This window comes from Emydura macquarii, unplaced genomic scaffold, assembly GCF_026122565.2.
Source record: "Emydura macquarii macquarii isolate MOO-44397 ecotype Brisbane River unplaced genomic scaffold, CSIRO-AGI_Emac_v2 contig_587, whole genome shotgun sequence".
NCBI lineage: Eukaryota > Metazoa > Chordata > Testudines > Chelidae > Emydura > Emydura macquarii.
This window is the reverse complement of record NW_027130724.1, coordinates 3759728-3778627: the sequence shown is the minus strand read 5'-3', so window position 1 is coordinate 3778627 and position 18900 is coordinate 3759728. Positions and strand designations below refer to the sequence as shown.

At 43.0% G+C, this 18900-nt stretch overlaps 1 protein-coding gene across 2 annotated transcripts in view; it reads right to left on the bottom strand.

Annotated features, from left to right (window-relative positions):
* Window positions 1–18874, bottom strand: part of TSPAN4 (tetraspanin 4) — a 573087-nt gene extending 554213 nt beyond the window's left edge. The window contains exons 1-2 of one of the 2 annotated variants that reach the window (XM_067540551.1): window positions 18614–18874; window positions 16204–16271 (exon numbers count right to left, since the gene is read on the bottom strand). The gene's annotated coding sequence lies outside the window, so the exon portion shown is untranslated. Of the gene's footprint in view, window positions 1–16203; window positions 16590–18613 lie in introns of those variants that run through there. The other variant, XM_067540550.1, reaches the window with a different exon arrangement.
* Between the last annotated feature and the right edge of the window lie 26 nt (window positions 18875–18900).

The following is an 18900-nucleotide window of genomic DNA, read 5'->3' as shown; positions in this document are numbered from 1 at the left end:
CGCTGTACTGTGTAACTAGAGAAAGAGGAAATCAAACAATTTGGAATTCACCAACTTTGAACATGTCCCTTTAAGCATAAATGAACTTTCCTTTAGCTTCAGTTTTTGCATCCACAGAGATTGAGAAGTCGCAGTCAGACAATACAAACTCTGCGTGTCACCTAGATTCTATGGCACTAGCTAGAAACCGCTATATTAGATACAGCCAGACGTTCAATACCAATGTAACATTGCCCTGCTTAGCTGGGGATTTGTTATGTTCAGAGTGCTGCTATTAGTTCTAATTATTCTGCCTTCATCTTTCACAGTCACCTCCAGATAGACACAGAAACGCCTGACATATTCTGAGCAACGGTCTTGTCCCTCTACACCAGCAAGTAGAAGAAACCTTGTTTTAAACCCATGCCATCTACACAGAAGCAAAAAGCTGGCCCTGCAGTCAAGTTTCAGCAGTGGTAAGTCTAGTTTTCCAGTGATGTAATTTACCCATGGAAGTCATGTTTTGGAAAACAGCAATTGCATCACAGCACTGGACAAACATCAAGGTAAACAATACGTCTAACACGAATCAGTGACCTTGCCATGATCTTTCCATCATAGGAGACTTAAGAGGGATCGTTTCCTGCCTCCTTATGCTAGGAAGCTCAGTAGTGCAATAACAGCAATAACCCAAAAAACACCGTAGAATTTTGTTCGTGTTCACCCGACAGTTAACTCAGATACATCGATGGAAAGGAAATATGTGAATGGAGGCAACCAGGCTTAGCGAATAAAAGCACTGGATTGACCTGGGTTTCTATTCCTGACTGTGCCACTGGCCTGCTGGGTTACCTTGCTCAAAATCACTTTGCCTCTGTTTCCCCATCTGTAAAATGGGAATGGTAGTGACCTCCTCTATAAAGTGCTTTGAGCTCTACACAAGAGCTAGGCATAATAATTATTTTATATGAACTGGCTAAATCTGGCTGACAACATGGGATCAAGACACTGAGGATTTTACATTTCTTCCCCCTATCCCCCATATGAACTCATTTTCTCCACTGGGGAGCAAGAGAAGAAAGATGCAAGCATACTGCAGAAAACTAACAGCAAGAGGTAGCAGCAGCAGGATAAATCCAATAAAATACAGAAGAGGGACCACTAAAGTAAAGGGAAAAAATGTGAGAGAAGTGAAACAGCCTACCTCATGACAACTTAACACATGACTCTGAAGTGAGATGGGAGAGAAAGTAAACAGCCAGCCCAAACTTCTCAGGGTCACTAAAGGGCGTTTTCTGTTAAGCATGAAAAAAGGCAATTGAGCAATTTCTCCTGCTAACCCTCTTCTGGCACATGCCTAATCTGCTTCTGCAGCTGCTAATGGTAAAGCAAAAACTGGCAGGCCAAGGGGCTAGATTGCCTGAGGTCTTCCCTTTCCAGCTGTTTATAGTGTAGGTTTCTCTGCACTGGTGTTTACCTCCATGGGTCAGCTATCACTGAGCCATCTCTCTATCAACAACCCGTCATGACTCAAAAAATTGAGGCACTTGCTCTCTGCCCCTGTGCACACCCTTCCCACATCAGCCCCCCATTATAATTCCCCAGTGGAATACGAGCAGCGAAGAATGAGGAAAGGGAAGGCTCCTTATTACACTGCACCAAGGCTCTTGCTTTTGGTTTGTTTATTTGTCTGAATGTTGGGAAGGCTTTAAAAAGAGAAGACATTTGAGAAATGGGACTGGGAGGCCCAAGGGTCTCTGGGGGCAACGCACCAGATGTGGATTATTTCTTTCTTTTCCATGAGCAGAGCAAGGAAAATAGCACCTTCCCTAATTGAAAACAACTGGGCTTCCTGCATGCTGCACATGGCATTAGGCACACATTGGAGGGGAAGCGGGGGATAGGATTCCTGCCCTGCTCTGGTGGGGAGGAGAAGGATGGCTTACAAAAACTTTATTGAAAGGAAGCCTAAGGGAGTTACGAGCGTAATTCTCAATCTTGCTGCCTCACAGATCGACTCACTCTCGGATCTGTCTACAAGCAGAATCCAGCACTGGAGAAGTGCCTTACTTTGTATTCAAACAGCACTAGCCTCATGTATAAGGTTACAAAACACTGCCTCCCCCTGTACAAGGCCAGACCAATTTCTCTTCATTGGCACAAACAGAGAGTGAAAGCTAACTCTGGCCCACTCTTAGCCTGCAGGACAGGAGATGGAGGGCAATTCCACCCCTGGCAGCAGGAGAGCCACAGAGCAGAGGCATCCTGCTTTTGGGAACTGTGCTGGAGCTCCCTGGCACCTGAAAATCTCAAGTCTGACCAGCATATTTGCTTCCCCTAGAAAAGCTTTAAGTGGGTGATCCTGGTTGGGATCACAAACACAGGGCCAGAACCTCAGCCCCAAAGGCACTTCATAGCAACAGAGCAGCACAAAGGGACTTTAATCTGCCCTAAATGGGCAGTAAAGCAAACCCCCCAGCCTTGGGGGAATTCTCTGCTGGTGTCAAGCTGGCATATTTATCTTTATGCCAGCCCATCCTGCTCCCCCAGCTTCTCACCCACCAGTGTAGGGGACATGTCAGAGGCTGGAAGGGATGAAATCAAAGTGCACTGTACTCACAAAAGTCACTAGAGCACAGTGGCTCAGAAGTGGCCATTACAAGTCAGTGCAGGATAGATGAAGGGCTCCCTCCATCGCCCATTTTCACCTGTGCCAATTGTGAGCTCAGTGTCACATAAGACTGTACCCCTCAACGGAGATGCTAATCACAGCACGATCTGTTGTTGTCATTTGCCCACACACAAAAGAGTTCAACACTAGTTTGTTTTTTGCATCCTCCGTTACTTTTGATTCCCTCTTTCATTGCCTCCCCCTCCCTGATATTTCCATGGCAGACACAATGCTCCTTCAAATATCAATCTGGGTTTCTTGGCATCAAGGACTCTGACATTTTCACTTCCATTTCTTGCTCTTAATCAATTCCTTACTCCTTGTTCTGAGCAGAAATTCAAAACTATACCACAGAACTCTGCTGTTCATGTTCACTTACTTGAGCAAACCCTTCTTTATCACTGTGGTAGCCCTAACCCAAAGTAAGTCTCCAAAAAGTTAGAAACTTGGTTTTGATTTTAAATATTTCAAAGTATAGTTGCTACTATAGCAGAGAAATACAAGCCACAAAAGGCACGAGCAGAACCAAGCCGTGGTGTCAAGTGAGCTCTCTGCAAGCAAGAGCAGAGACATTAAAGTGGTGGCAGAACGATGCTGCTGAACTGTATGGCGTGGTTGCAACTGGCACCCAATTTTTCAATGTCGGTCCAACAGCTGCAATACATGTCACACAGATACCACAGTTCAGAGCAACTGCATCTGGATTCCCCTTCCATGATCCCTCAAGGGCACCCACCCTAGGCTCCTGGCTCCTCAGACATCACCTCTCTTGGGTGGGTGGGAATCTGTGTCTCTTTCCTGCCTGACTCAGGTTTTTCCAGACTTACAGTTCCCTGCTTACACTGTAAATGAGCCAGGCTGTCTAAACAAGCCTGCATCTGTACTGTGCTTTCTCTTCAGAGGCTACAAGCAGCTGTAATTGCCAGCAGTTGTAAGCTACGACACAACCTTTCTAAGCAAGCACATTTATTCTTAGGATAAAAGCATTACAGAGAAAACATGTTAAAATAAAGAAAGAACCTACACACACACTAAGAAGTTTACCAGAGATCACCCCCACCTCTTAATAAGGGCTCTGGTCGGTCAGTCCTTCCAATCCTTCCACCAGGATTGCCCCCAACAGCTCACCCATGGCCAGAAGGTGCTGTCTATTAGAAAGAAGGCCCAGAGTCAGTTAAACTCAGGCTATTTATTCAAATGTCCCTTCTTTCTTGGTCTCTGGAGAATCCAGTTTGAACCTGTATACATGAGCCTTCCCAGGAAGTGGTAGCTCTCTGGAGGTGTAACAACCTGAGTAAGTTTGCCTAATCCTGCACTGTGCTTAGTTCCAAAAGGGCTGTAGTCACCCTCCCGTATGGAATTACATACAGTCCCTGCCCACAATGATACATAAACATAAAACAGTAAAATCTCCCAAAGACATTGCAGGAAATTGCTATATCTGTCACAGTGGGATTGCAGTTTTCCTCCATGGACTGTACAGCAATGCCTAAATGTTTGTCATAGTTCTGCTCATCCACGGCTGGCATGCGTTCAGAGAAGGCAAAGGCAAGCTCAAGCTTAGACCAACTTTTCTACCTCTGATTTACATTGCACTTCCCCCCCCCCCACAAGGATTTCACACGGCTTTGCTTGGATTTGATCTCAGCTGAATCCCCGGGGTGGGACAGAAAGAGGTATCATGCACTAACTTTTTTTTTTTTTGTAATGCACATTCAAATAATTTTTAAACATCAACTATTCAAAATCAGGAATTTTTTTACTCTCTCTAGATTTGCAATGGATTATAATAGTGATACTCTGACCTCAGTGATTCAAAAGCCAAATTGGCAATCAATATTACCCGAAAGAGCCATGGTAGTGTGAATTCATTGTTTCATTTACTATTCATATTTAAACAGTACGACAGGGGAAATATTTAGTTTATATATTTTTCTCACAGCAAATAAGTTAATAACTTAGTGCAAGTTGATAACTTAATTGGTTAACAACATAGTAAAAGCATCCTGATTGGTTAATAATTAAATCACACTGGGTTTTAATATCATGTGTTGCAAATAGCCACAGGAGACACATTAAAAAGCTACAGTCCGAGTGTCACTGCGTTATAACTAAGGGTAATGGGAAGAAATCAATAAAAGGAAAATTTGGACGAGGTACCAAGAAAAACATCCAAACAGTGTAAGTCGTTCAGTTGTAGAACAATCCTCCCCAGGAACTGAAAACCTCATCACTGGATGTTCAAAATTAGACTGAGCAAAACACTACAGTACGCTGAAGGGAACAGCCCTGAACTGACAGCAGAAGAAAACTAGTGAGTGTTCTTTTTCTCCGATTATTGTGATGTAGATAACCCCCTGCTGACTTCACATCACATACTAGACATGCAGAGAAGTGAGTAAGAAACCAGCATCTACTTTGAAGATACAGTACAAACAACAGGTCAGAACTGAGTCTCTGAGAGATGTACAATTGACTCATAACACCAATCACTATGAGAGAGAGAGCTAAAAAAAAAAAGGGTCCAGCAAATCAATATTCCTCACTCAAACCAATGAATCAGTAAAATGCAGTCAGCTCTGGTGTACAACACAGCTCCACTTCAGAACCAGCACCTCACGTAACGAACAAATGGAGCCTTGGCCAGCTTGAGGTCTCCAAGTGTTACAGTGATATAAATGCTAAATAAATAACATCCCCGGTTTGGAGGGGACAGGGAGAGGATCTGGAAAACAAGCAACACTTAAATTACAAGTTCTCTGGAGAAGGGACCATCTGTTTGTTCTGTGTTTGTACAGCGTCTAGCACAATGGTGTCCCAGGCCCTGACTGGGGATCCTAGGTGCCACTACAATACAAATCAACAACATAAAACCTTCCCTGCTCCCCAAGGATCAGTAACTAAGAGTTCATCCTGGATGCTATTTTAAGAAAAAGACTTGAATGTAATATGGCACTAGCATGCATGGGCTTACGGGAGTTTTCCCAGGGATTTATGGGAGTTTGGCCTCTTTTCCCACAATTCCTTGGGCCTCCCTGAGGAATTCCCAAAGGCCTTTTGAAGCCTCTCAGAATGACTGCCTCTAGGACCTATGCAAGGGACAGAGAGATACCCAGAAGGCAGTACAGCTGCAACCCTGTAGCAGAGCATAAAGGTGGACAAGAAATGATATTTATACCGAAACATAGCTCTATTACCTGACCCTAAACACAGTTCAAAATGCAAGATGCTGCAAGAACAGCCATTTAGAAACACTGAAAGCAAACAAAAATATTTTAACAAAACAGTAAGAGTCTCCAGATGAGCTTCTAGAATCACAGGGATTTCGTAAGCATACCATGATGTTCAGGAGAAGAAAACTGTGCTCCAGAGCATGAGCTGAGACCCCAGCGGCTATCCACACGACATTCTCTCCGGCTGTAGTCAAGCTAACTTTGCCCTCCGGGTGGCTCTGGCTTTCAGATACCTGGTCATCCGAATGCCTCCTTCTCCTGGAGTGAGGTTTCCCTCTGAGGCAGTTCAGCGCTAGACCAGGCGAAACAATGCTGCAAGGGGCATTGGAGCCAGCTCTGTGGCCTTTCAATACAGCCCAGTACATGGGGTTACAAGTGAAGCATCTCCAGCTCCTCTACCCTGTAAGCCCCCTCCAACAAAACAGCTGGGGGAAAAAAAGTCATTCTGTGACCCAAATCCTACATTCTTTTACAGCCACAGAGGATTGTGGGATATGGGAAGTTTTTTTTTACTTTGTGGGCCACTAAAAAAATAAAAGGTTGAAAAATCATTGCCTTGAACTGAGCCCCCTTGGGAACTTGTTTCTTCCTTCTGAGCCTGCTTTAAATCCAATCCAGTAAGGAGGATTGCTCCCTGCCCTCCAGCTGTGATGAGGTACTAGCATCTCACATACATACTGCACTAACAGATGCTTCCCAAAAAGGTTTCTTATTCCCCACTGCAAATTAACCCACTGCATACAATTCAGTTATTTAAAAATTAAGTCAATTGTTAGTCTGAGAATTACATGGCAAAAACCCCACACAATTTGTTGATTTTTTTCCAAAAACAAAACTGTAAAATATTCTCTTTTTATCGTAAAGTAGTATTTATTATTAATAGTTAGCTCTTTAGATCCTTAGATATCAAAGCATTTTACAGAGGAAAGTAAATGGTGGTATTCCCTTTTACAGTTGGGGAAACCAAGACACAGAAAGAAGTGACTTGTCCAAGGTCACACAGCAAGCAGGTGAGCAGCAGAGGTAGATATGGAACCCAGGTCTCTCAACTCCCAGTCCACTGTTCTATTCATTAAACTACCACGGCTTCCATTTAAAGACACTGACCTAGACTGCCTTGGAGTTAAAGTCCAGCAAGCACAGTGATACTCAGACCTCAGTAGTTCAGGAGTCAAATTAGCAATCAACATTACTCAAAAGTGCCACAACAGTGTGAAAGATAGGGGAAATATTTAGTGTATTAGATATATTATATATTATTTTCACAGCAATAAGTTAATAATTTATTTGCTGTAAGTTGATAACCTAATTGGTTAATATAGTAAAAGCATCCTGATTGGTTGTTAATTAAATCATACAGTGTTTTAATATCATGTGCTGCAAAGAGCTGCAGGAGACACATTAAAGAGCCCCTTCCAGCTTGAGAGCCAAAGTCTGAGTATCACTGGTCTAGCATAAAATGACTATGACACGAAAGAATTTCAGGGGACCTCACAATGCCAGGTATTTCCTGGGTGGGGATGGAAAAAAATACTCTCCAAAGAAATGTCAGTGGCTTTTCATGTTCAATTTTGGAGTGGGGAGGCCAGAAAAAGGGGATCTTACCTTAGTTTTGGCCAGGCAGGGTGGAAGGCAGCTAACGGACAAAACTGCAACCTTGATCAAATTTTATGTTTATTCAGACCAACCATGAATGCAAAATAATCAGCCCCTAAGTATAGCTGGCTACCAGCTATCAGTATATTCTTCTGAAAGGGTTTATCAATCTTTACAGACAATGCTCTGATCGGGTCATATGATTAGAGGCTCTCTTTTATTATTCCCACTCCCCACAAGCAAGCGTTGCTGCAGCAGCAGATCAGATCAGATGTAGTAGAGGCTGCCCTTCAGAACAAAGTCTTGAATAACTGTTCCCTGATGTGCTGGTGTGTGTGTTTAATCTTGCACTCTGGGAATGCAGGAGTTATAACATGCCACACATACCACTACTATAATGTTTAAAGAGATGACACACAGTGACAACAGCCAGGACATTCAACGTTAAGACTCTCAGTCCTTAATTCACTCCACTAGGCAAGAGTTCCTTTAAAATGAACGACTACGTGTTCTCCTAGGATACATAGTTTGTTGGGTAACTGCGTGTTGTAACTCAGCACTTGCCTTCTTCCCTCCCAATCACCACACACTTAAAAAAGGGGGTTGTACCTAGAGCCCTACACAGATACAAAAATTGTTATCTGCATCTGATCTACAAACATGGTCTGTGGATATAAAGCGGATACCCGCAGATTTGCAGGACTCTACTTGTACCCCTGGATGAAACTGATCAGAGTGTTGGAAAGCTCTGTGAAAGCTTCCTCTGCACAGCTCTGCCAATGCATCTCAGTCCCTACTGCAACATCCCCTACTATCTCAGCCCTGAGGCCCCAAATGCATCTCACCAGTAAGCTGTCAAATTCCCTGCCTGTACTAGCTGTACATAACCCCCATCACCACCACTGCCGCCGTGCACACAAACATCATAGCATCTCATATCCTGACCTGGAGCCCTCTGCTAGTCCAGTGCTGCTATTGCAATGTGAACAAAATCCTGGTAGTGGCACTTTAAAGGGGTGGGGGGAGAGAAACACTCACTAGAAACCAAAACAGCGTCAGAATCCATATTTATAAAGGTGTTGGAAGGATTAAAGGGTTTTTTTTCTCTTTACCCATTAGAACATAACAGCTCCCAGCCCATCATATAAATAAGTGCAATAAAAATCCTTTTGCAGAGTAGTTACTGTGCATATGCAGCCACTGCTTGAATACCATAAAGTTCATTAAAAAATGTTTTGTGCAACAAGAGTGATTCAATGGACTAGCCCTCTGCTAAATGTCAATTTAATATCTGCATTTTAAGTGCTGGACCCCTACAGTTACTGTTTCTGCAGTGCAATAGCTTCAGCGTCTCTTGTGAGACCAAGCATGTCGTCTTAATGCATCCTTAAGGTGAGAGAACCACCAAGCTTAGCAGCTTTATCACCCTAAGGACACACAAAGTGACATGCTTAATCTGCTGAGAGATGCCAAAGCAGCGCCTATTAATATTTTATGAACCATTTGGTTGTTTTTTAATTTTAAAAACAAAAAACAACACAAAAATCCAACAACAGCAACTCAATAAAAAGAGATGAAATGTTCCTTATGGATGGAATAATACTGGACGTGCAATGGCTCATTTCATCCGAGTGATATATTACCTCCTTTGTGTTTACGCTTTTTTTCCATGCCGCTTGCTGAAATCCCACTTCACCGGAAGACTTCAGGCTCTGTTTCCTGACAGGGATGGCTGCTTAAAAAGAGGCCTCTCTCACATTGGCAGAGGAAGCTTCTGGGTTGCTTTAGAATGTTGAACTTCCATACAGCATCATAATCTGAGCACGGCATGTGAACATTTAGCAAGGTGAATTTGCCTACCTCACTCTTTGCCCTAGCAATGCTACCTCTTCCCTAGTCCCTTTGACAGACCACAACAACATCAGGTAGCACTCCCCACCACCCATGGAACTTGAATCCAAACATTAGGGTCCATGGGCCTCCCCAATCCCAGATCCATGGGTGCAGTCACAATTGACTCCTGCTTACAATTGGAGTTTCCCTCCTAATGTCCCTACCCAGTCTTGAAAGAGGCAAGAGAGATTCTTCATAGAAGATATGCAGAGAGGATGGTTGAAATGCAACCTCAAAAATCCCCTGGAACCACGATCCCATCAGGGATTCGATAATTCACAGTTCCAAGACACAAGCATTCACGATCATGTATGGGAGTCTCTCAGATAAGATCTTGAAAGAAACCAGCAGAGCCCTGAACCTATGTATGATTATTAGTGAACCCAGAAAACCAGAGCACCTATATAAAAGAGCAGTGTTTTACTGCAGTATCCTTAATCCAAATGTTTCTCTCCCCTTAGTACTGTATGCACTGATTATTAGTGTGACTAGGATCTGTCCACTCAGAAGATGGCTGCGGTTCCATGGTGCTGTATGGATGTTTCTGCTTCTGTTGGATTTGCTACTGACTTCAATGGGGAACAGGATCAAGCTCTTGGAGCCCAAACCTACAGACACTTATTCATGCTTAGCAGAATCAAGACCCTGAGTTGCTAAGCCCTTGTGGGTGCTTTGGAAGAAAAGGTGCTATCAAATGTAACAAAGTACCCCCAAAAAGGGGACTTCTTATGACATTTGAGAACACCTGCAAGAAATAACAGAGCTGATGGACAGCTTATTGATGAAAATGCTGCCACGGGATTTTACTGAGTTTTTTGGTTTGTGTGTTTTTTACATGAAATGGTCAATTAACCAGCAATATATTCATGTCATCAAGACTTTAGAAACAAGTCCAAGGCAGGCAAAAATTAGTTCTGCCTTGAAATAACCTTACTGAGACCAAACATATCAGATCAAATGCAGCATCGATCAGGTTAAACATTTACATCTGGAGCAACTGAGGTGTGGGTCCTTATAGAGCTCCGTTTCTGTCCTCTACCATCTCACTCCTCTTCAGAAGAGGAAGTTAAGGGTGACTCAGACAACTGCAGGGAAGGGCAGGTCTAGAATTATATAGATTACACGCACACTCTCTCTCTCTCTCTCCCTATGGCACTTTTTGAAGATGCCCCCACACAGTACAATAATAGTTTCTGTGCCAACAACTTCTTTATGGTGTCAGATTTTCAATGGATAACTCTTGATTCTCAATTATGCTAAGACCCCTTTTTATGTTGACAGAGTGCCATAAGAGTCTTATTAAAATAAATAGAAAGTACCCTCTGAGAACTCTCCCTGTGCAAAAGGCATCCCCAGCTAGAATAGAGATGGCATAAGGGCTCTCCTCCTAGCTTCCTGCACAGGGGACAAACTGGAGAGGGGCATGGGCAGAGTTCACTGCTCTATAGCTACTCTCTAGTCCCAAGGCCAAAACCCACTGTGGGCCAGGAGAAGCAGAGCATAAATTACAGCAGCCCTCAGGCAGCTCTGATTTACACCAAAGGCAACACCTTTCCACACAGCCACAGCACACAGTTTAATGCCAGTTTTGTTCCCCACTTCTGCTCCTGCCCCAAATCAGGACCCTTTTCTCCACAGACTGATTAGATAGACAAAAAATGCAACAATTCTTGCCAGTTTCCAAAGGGATCTTTTAAAACAATTGGAATTAATTATTTGTATTGCAGTAGCATGTAGAAGGCACAGTCATGGACCAGGACCCCATTGTCTAGTTGCTGTATGAAATAAAAAAGGAGACATTCCCTGCCCCAAGGAGATTACAATCTAGAAATAAAATAAATCTTTACATGTACAAAATAAACTTTACATCCAGCATGGTATTTTACACAGGATTATGGTGAAATATTTGCATTTGGGATGCGTTGAGGGGATTTTCACGGGTTTTATTTTCTTAAAAACTGGAGATGTTAAGAAACATCTGCTACTCAACATATATTTTTGTATAAAAGGATGTTATGCTGATAATAAAAAGCAATTCTTTGAATCCTTTCCATCGGTCGTGACTAATGAAGTCCGTGTGTGCAAAACTGAGTTTATTCTGCCCCCATTAGGAAACCAATTACACTGGGAAAAACAAGCAATTAACAAGGTGTAAAATAAACAGCTTGCCACCTGCCTTTAATAGCAACCCCACTTCAAACAAGTCAAGGTCTCCGCACAGCTTTTGGAATTGGCAATGGATATTATATACATATTTATTCAGCAGCTGCTCTTCACTGCAACAAATATTACAAGCTTACCAGATAAGGTCAACATATTTTTTTAAAAATACACTAAGTATTAAACCCCGCTTTGAGGCTGCAAATGTTGCTTTTAATGAAAATCGGCAGCATCAGGCTTGTCTGTATTACTGTGAAATCTGCAGTTACATTCCCTAGCTTAGAGACACATTTCCCTTTATTTCCATGGGTTCAGCAGCTTCTGAATTTGTTTCACTAAATTCAGGGGCCTGGACTGCAGTTGAACAGCACATGTGGGCCTGCTGGAGCTGTTAAACAATGCAATGCATTTACGAGCCCAGTAGAGTAGACAATTCAATTCCTCCTATCATCGTCCTTTCCTTTTGTTCTGACCTTTTGCCACCCCTCCACTGTCAGATGCAGAAGGTACGTCAAGGGAAGGCAAAAAGGGCAAGTTTCCCACTCAGCTGTTGGTGTAAAGGGCAGCCAGTCAAGCTTTCAGTTCAGCCCTTTGCCCCTTCACCAGCAGAAGGTGGAGTGCTTCGAAGGAAAAAAAAACAGTATTCTCAGCCTTTATTGGGAGGAGAAGGAGGAGTGAAGTGGAAGGAGGGTTACTTACTGTGCAGCAACTCTTCCAGTACCCTTCCAAAGCAGTGCTGACTAGTTCCAGAATAAGTCACATCCACCCCTGCTCAGATGGAATGATAGTGAGTGAGAGGCTCTACTGGTGGCAGATAAGGACTAATGAGAACCAAAGGTAAAGCCTTTGTAGGCAAAGAATTTGAGGTGAGAGGGTGAAAGAAGCCACCAGTAATTCCTTTTTCCCCCAACCACTACACTCCCAACCTCTGATCTGTAAAATCTTCCCTTTCCTCCAATTCCTAAAATTCATGCACTTCTTTTCTTTAGGATTTCTCTCTCTCTTTGGTTCATTTAAGGGTCAGTAGTGTGGCACTGAGAGGATATCACCAGTGTTTAATATATCAGATCAACACTTCTGAGGAATCAAGACTCGCAGAGATGGGCCAAGCACCTCAGTAAAGATATTCCTTCTCTGAATGACCAAGGGAGGAAGCAAGAAGTAGACCTTCTGCTTCTAACTAGACAAGTGGCCAAACGTCCACAGATTTTAAAAAGGGTGCCGGGCAAAACTAATAGGTCCAAAATTTCACTTAAATCAAAGGAATACTTACAAAAAAGAACCCTTTTGCCTTTCACCCAAACGAGGGTTGCAACAGAGATATAATCAGAGCTTCCCACACTTGAGTAAATCAGATCATTACAGGCCACATCTTCCACTGTTCTGCACTTTTTGTAGTCATTTACCCTTGCATAAAATAAATGTAAATTCAGATCAGGATTTATACCCTCACTGCACAAGTGTAAAATATTCAAACATGTGAGGCAATGGAGAATCAGTTCCTACCTGCCCAAGAGAGTACAATCACGCACACATACGCACGCACAGACCTCCGTGGAGCATGAAAAGGAAGCTGTCAGACACATTCCTTGAATTTCTCAGCATCACCAGAAGGCAGAACAGCTCTATATCAAGGCACCATCCTGCAGTACAAACTACAAAAGCAGGAGGTCACAGAAGACAGTGACACAGCCTTTCAACATGGCTAGATGCAGAAAGTCACTCGCCCTCACACATTATAAAAACACTTTAGGGATGGTAGAGCCAGGCAGGTCACTTAATTGTCTGAATATTGTTAACAAAGGTGCCCTGGGCAATGGAGTGGCTACTGGAACACCAGACTACAGTATTCCACAGAAAGTGCTTTAAGGCAATGGTTCCCAACCTGGGGTGCGGGACCCCCTTCGGGGGGGTGCCAAAGATTACAGGTGATCCATGAGGCTTCAGTAATATTGAGGTATTCAGCCCCGAGTTCCGTGCCAGGAGCAGCAGTCTCAATTTCCGCACTGGCTGGAGCACAGGAGCAACCCCCTCCCAAGCTCCATGCAGGCTGCTTGCAGACCACCTCTCCCCCCGAGGCTGGCCAGAGTGGAGTAGCAGCCCCAAATTCTGCTCCAGCTAGAGCGGTGGAGCAGCCGCCCCCAGCCCGGCGCTGGTGGGGGCCTGCAGCAGCCTCGGCCAACCACCAGGGACAGCCCCCATTATGCTCAGTCCATGATGGACAGGAAGAGGCGGGGCCACATGAGGTGTGCGGTGCCAGCTGCGCCAGGGAAGGCTTCGCTTCTTACTCAGGTAAGAGTCATTTATTAATTATTATTACTACTACTATTATGTAATTTAGTGTTATCAATATATGTGTTTATAGGGATTATATGGGTTTATGGCTGAGGGGACGGCGGGGGGGGAGCACATGTTTTACGTACTGTTAACTAGTAGGGCTTTCGCTCACTGCTTTAAGGGAAAGAGTAGGAAGGAGCATCTACTGTCTAGATAAGGGGGACCTTTTAGAATATGATTTAATATTAATATTTCAAAATTACAATAATTCATACAGGATAGGCCATGTCAGGTACCATTATAATTTGCTAAGTATGATGATATTGTTTATGTGTTTGTGTCATATTTGTATTGTAAGTTATGGATATATTTGACATATCTGTATTTCAACTTGTGCTGCGTTTCTGGGTGATACGCAAGACAGGATGGCAGCAGCAATAAGCCTGCTTAATGGCCCATGAAGGGAACTCAAAGGTACAATAAACCCAGGGAAAGAACCCAGGGGCTACACCTTATCAGTCACCAGGATTTGCCCAGATGACCCTGGACTCCATCTTGTTTCTGTCAATTTCCACCAGGCAAAGGGACATAAAATGCAGCTGTCCCCTCCATCCAATGTTGACTTCATTCCTGCTTCCTATCTCTGGATCAACTCATCTACAACTGCAGCTCTGAAACAAAGAACTGTGACCCACCCAGATACTGGATGTATACCAGAGGGACTGTAGAAGCCTGCAAATTCCACAAGTCTACTGAAAACCTGATATATATAGACTTTCATATCATTTGTATGTATCTGATTGCTTTGACCATTTAACATCTCTCTTCTCATTTATTTTTTTCCTTTTATGATAAACCTTTAGTTTTAGTTACTAAAGGATTGGCTGGCAATGTGGTATTTTGGGTAGAATCCAAACTCACATTGATCTGCCAAGGTGGCTGATCCTTTGGGGTCAGGAGAACATTTTGGTAAAGGGAACAGAGTTTTAATAACTTATCTCTGGACCTAGTTGCTGATTGGGAGCCAGAGACTGAAATGCAGTAAAGGGGATTATGTATTTTTTGTTTTAGCTTTTTGATAACCAGTATGGGGAATCAGAAGCACTGTTTGAAGTTTAATCCTGGGGAGTCTCTCATCAGTTCTGAGAGAACCTACTTTACTTTTGCAGCCTGCCCCGACGTTGGCATTTTCAGGTAGGCTACCCTAAGCACGGACAGGTCACATGTATGATATAAATATTCATCGCTATGAATATTTTATATCCAAGTCTAGACGTCTATTTCTTTGCAGTTCTAAATCCATCCAAAGTCCTCAAGATGTATTTAACCCCAACAGTGTTCGTGCCAAGGTAAATACAGGTAGCCTTCAAAAGCTATGCCAACAGCAAGAGAATCTATATGTACCTAAAGTCTGGTGCATTAATCAGAGAGTGGGTTATACAGATGTCTGCAATTTCACAAAGTCGCACAAACAGCAAAGTTTGCCTTAGAAGACACCCATCCAAAAATATGTTGAGGGGTGGCATCACACTTCTTTACTCATTACAGAGAACTAACGTAGACAAACAAAATCAGAAACTAGTCCACAATACTCCAACCTGTTCCAATTCAATCAGTTCTAGACAAGCCTGTTACGTTCATTGTTGAGAAGCACTCAGATAGGGTCACTAGCTCTGAGCCATTTGAAGCATCCTGCAATCTGAGAGCAGTCCAAAGATCAGGAGGCAGCATATTACTGAAAGTGGTGGGAGGCCTGGGGAATGGGATAGTGTGAAAACTTCTTGGTGTGAGAGATACAACCACATACTTCTAGTGGTATAGAGAATGCCAATACTTGCCAAAGGAGATATTTGATTTAGTGCCAAAGAGCATAGTTTGTATTAGAATGTATAATCCCAAGGTATGCAGCTATCCACCCAATGAAGTAGCAAAGAATCATTCTAATAAGAATGTGCTATGGTTCATAAATTACTGACTCTGCTTCTTAAAACACACAACACACAAATCTTTTAAACAGCCCATTGTGGCTTGGCAGGCAAATACGTTCAGAATAACAGAGGACACACAATGTGCAACATAAAATGTTCTGAAATGTAGCAATCTCTACAGTTCACAGAACATAACAATCCTTAAATGTCATAGGATGAAAGAAGTTAGAGACAGAAGAGATCTATTAGATCATTAAACCCCTTGCCCAGCTAGAGTAGGCTATACACAGAGGACACAGAATGTTAAAGGAATACTGTGGATCGAGCATAATAATGTTTTCTTGATGAAGGTGCAAATGCAGTAACGTCTGAGAATTAGTTCTGAAAATTGCTGTTCATTTAAAGTTTAGTTTTATCTTCCTTAAAAATAAACACATTTCCACAATTTATCAGTAAATTGACCTACCTGTAGCGTTATCACTCTGTCACAACCGCCCAGCAACAGCACCTCCCCTTCTCACTCTCACTTGCTACCTGCAAATACAAACACTTCACTTTGCAGTTCAGCAAGAGAATTTCTGTAGAGCCCCCATCCTGAAAAGGTATCAAATCACAATCTAAGTTCACCAAAAAAAAAAAAAAAAAAATCAAAGGAGAAAAATAAATAATAAACACACACACAGTTCCCATTGGCCTAAGAATCTACAGCTCACAGCAGTTCATTTGCCATTGATGCCAAGTCAATTCATTCTGTTCACAGCTGAAGATAATTATCGTTCCTGGGACTGCAAAAAAAAAAACCATCTCTCGTCAGTGATTAGAATCATAAAACTAGTTATAAACAATCCCAAACCCCATTTGTTATAATGGAAGTATTTGCTCTTCTACAGTTTAAAATGGGTCTGGAGTTTCTGCCTACTTTGCAATAATCCATGTTTAAAAAAAAAAAAAGTCACGAAAAATGTATTAACATAATCTGTGCATTAAGACAATTATGTATATGCTGAGCAGTAATGACTCCACACTGTGCATGGTATCAAATCTCAAATACCTCAGAAAATTACCACTTTAAATAAAGAAAATTAGCATAATGTTAATGTTGTAACAAGTAAACAATAAGAATAGTCAATATTCAAATTGACTCTCTAATCCCACAATCCTCACTCCCCAAAACAGCAGAATATGCCACCAAAGGTGGTAGCAGCCACCTCTCCCTCCATTTTCTGAACACACACACTCTGCTACTAATACACTTCCTCACATCTTTAATTTACTCTAATGAAATACCTCAAACAACCAAAAACAAAATGTAAAATGCATTTTACACACTACCTCTTAGTTTTTGAGGTACCCAATGAGATAATTTGTCACCCTGTCTACACCAACCCCTCAAGTTCTCCTCAATGAGGCATGACCCTTTCTTTCCCTTCCCTTTTCCCTAGATTTTGCAGTGACTTCCTAATAATGCATGATAGAGCTCTAATGCTTAGGCACAAGGAATGAGCCAAGAATGGTGTGTGCCAGTGTTAAATCAGAACATTCTTGCTTTGGCCACACATTGCCTTTTAAGTTTACACTAACACCATGAGTCCCATTAACATCTGTCCCTTACAGGGCCATTTTCAAGTTTCATTTGGCCCTAGTTTAGATTATGTAAAAATAAACTTTTACAAATCTAAAATAATTAGAACTCTCCCCATTTTGTTTTAATTTCAATGAAAACAGTTGTTTTAAATCAGTAAACATTCCCTGTGGTTTGAGAAATACACCACTAGTAACATGGAAGTGAAACAAACAATAAACAAGAATAAAACAAACCATGCTGATTTTCTTCACACAAGCTAACAGAAGTGTAAAAAACAAACAAAGAGTGACAAGTAACTTGGATTTTTAAAATGATTTCTGTTTTAAAACTCTTGTGTATTTGCTTGCAACCAATTATTGATATCTGGTTTTAAATTGGCAGAGTGTGTATTTTGTGCAAATATCTCCACAATTGTTTGTAGGCAGCCAAATTCAGAAACTTTACATTTAATACAAATTATTAAAATACAAAGCAGTACATCAGAACAACCTGCAGGGTGCACTGGGTGGCTCTCCATTGATCTTTGGGATGGAGTCGCACTAATTACTTCAGCTTGGGAGATTTGTGTTTGGACAGAATAAGTTTTTTTGCATGACATCAAGTATGGGATCTATCAGGTTTCACTCACTTGGATAGAGGCTCCCTCCCTTTCGAATCAAGAGCACTATATGAATATGAAGTATTAGGCAGCATTGTGAAATCAGGTCGGATTAATTTCCAAGGGCTGTTTTTGTGTGGGTGTTTGTGTGTGGTTTTAAGTCTCTCCAAGTTAGGATAAGGGATTTTGCACTCTGTGGTTTTTTGTTTGTTGGGGTTTTTGTGTGTGTGGTTGTTTTTACATCGCAGCTTGTCATCACAGCTCGCGAGCAGCTGGGGTGGGGTGGGGGGGGGGAGGCATCCCTTTGCAAACCATTACCGCGCCCTAGGAATTTGGGCATTTCTTGCGTTGCAAAAAAAAGGAATTCACAACTAGCGGTGCCCACAGCAGAAACGCCCCGTCCCTGACTCTGTCCCACCGCACCGCGAAGCGACGGCAGGTCGGGGAGTGCTCTGAACTTGCAACCGGGAGAAGCAGCCCCTTCCTCAGCCCTACCTCGCCTCCCCGCTCTCAAGCGCAACTTGCTGGGGCTGACTCTGAGCCGCTGCAGCCACCAGTTGCGCTTTCCACTCATGCCCAAGCTCTAGCTAGGATGGAAGAAAAATCTTCTTGCTTTTAAAGCCCTTTCTTAGAGCCCGAGCAACAAGTGTCTGCAGAGAGCGCACGGGAATCATTAGGAGTGAAGAGAAGTACCTGACACTGCGCCGCCTCCGCCGCCGCTGCTGCCGCCGGCTCCCTCCAGCTGCTGCAGACCAAGCCCTCTGCTCTCCGAGGGCGCCAGCAGCTGCCACTCAGCGAGCGCAGCAGCAGCGCACGCGATTCGCGAACCTTCCGCCAACGACGCTATCTTGAGCCACCCGAGACGCCGTCGATTTCGGGTTGTACCACCGTCGCATTCCTGGAGGGAAGGGGGGGGGTGTGAGTTGGCTATTCTCCTCCAACGTACCGCTATGCCGTAGGTCGGTCGCTATTATCCCCGG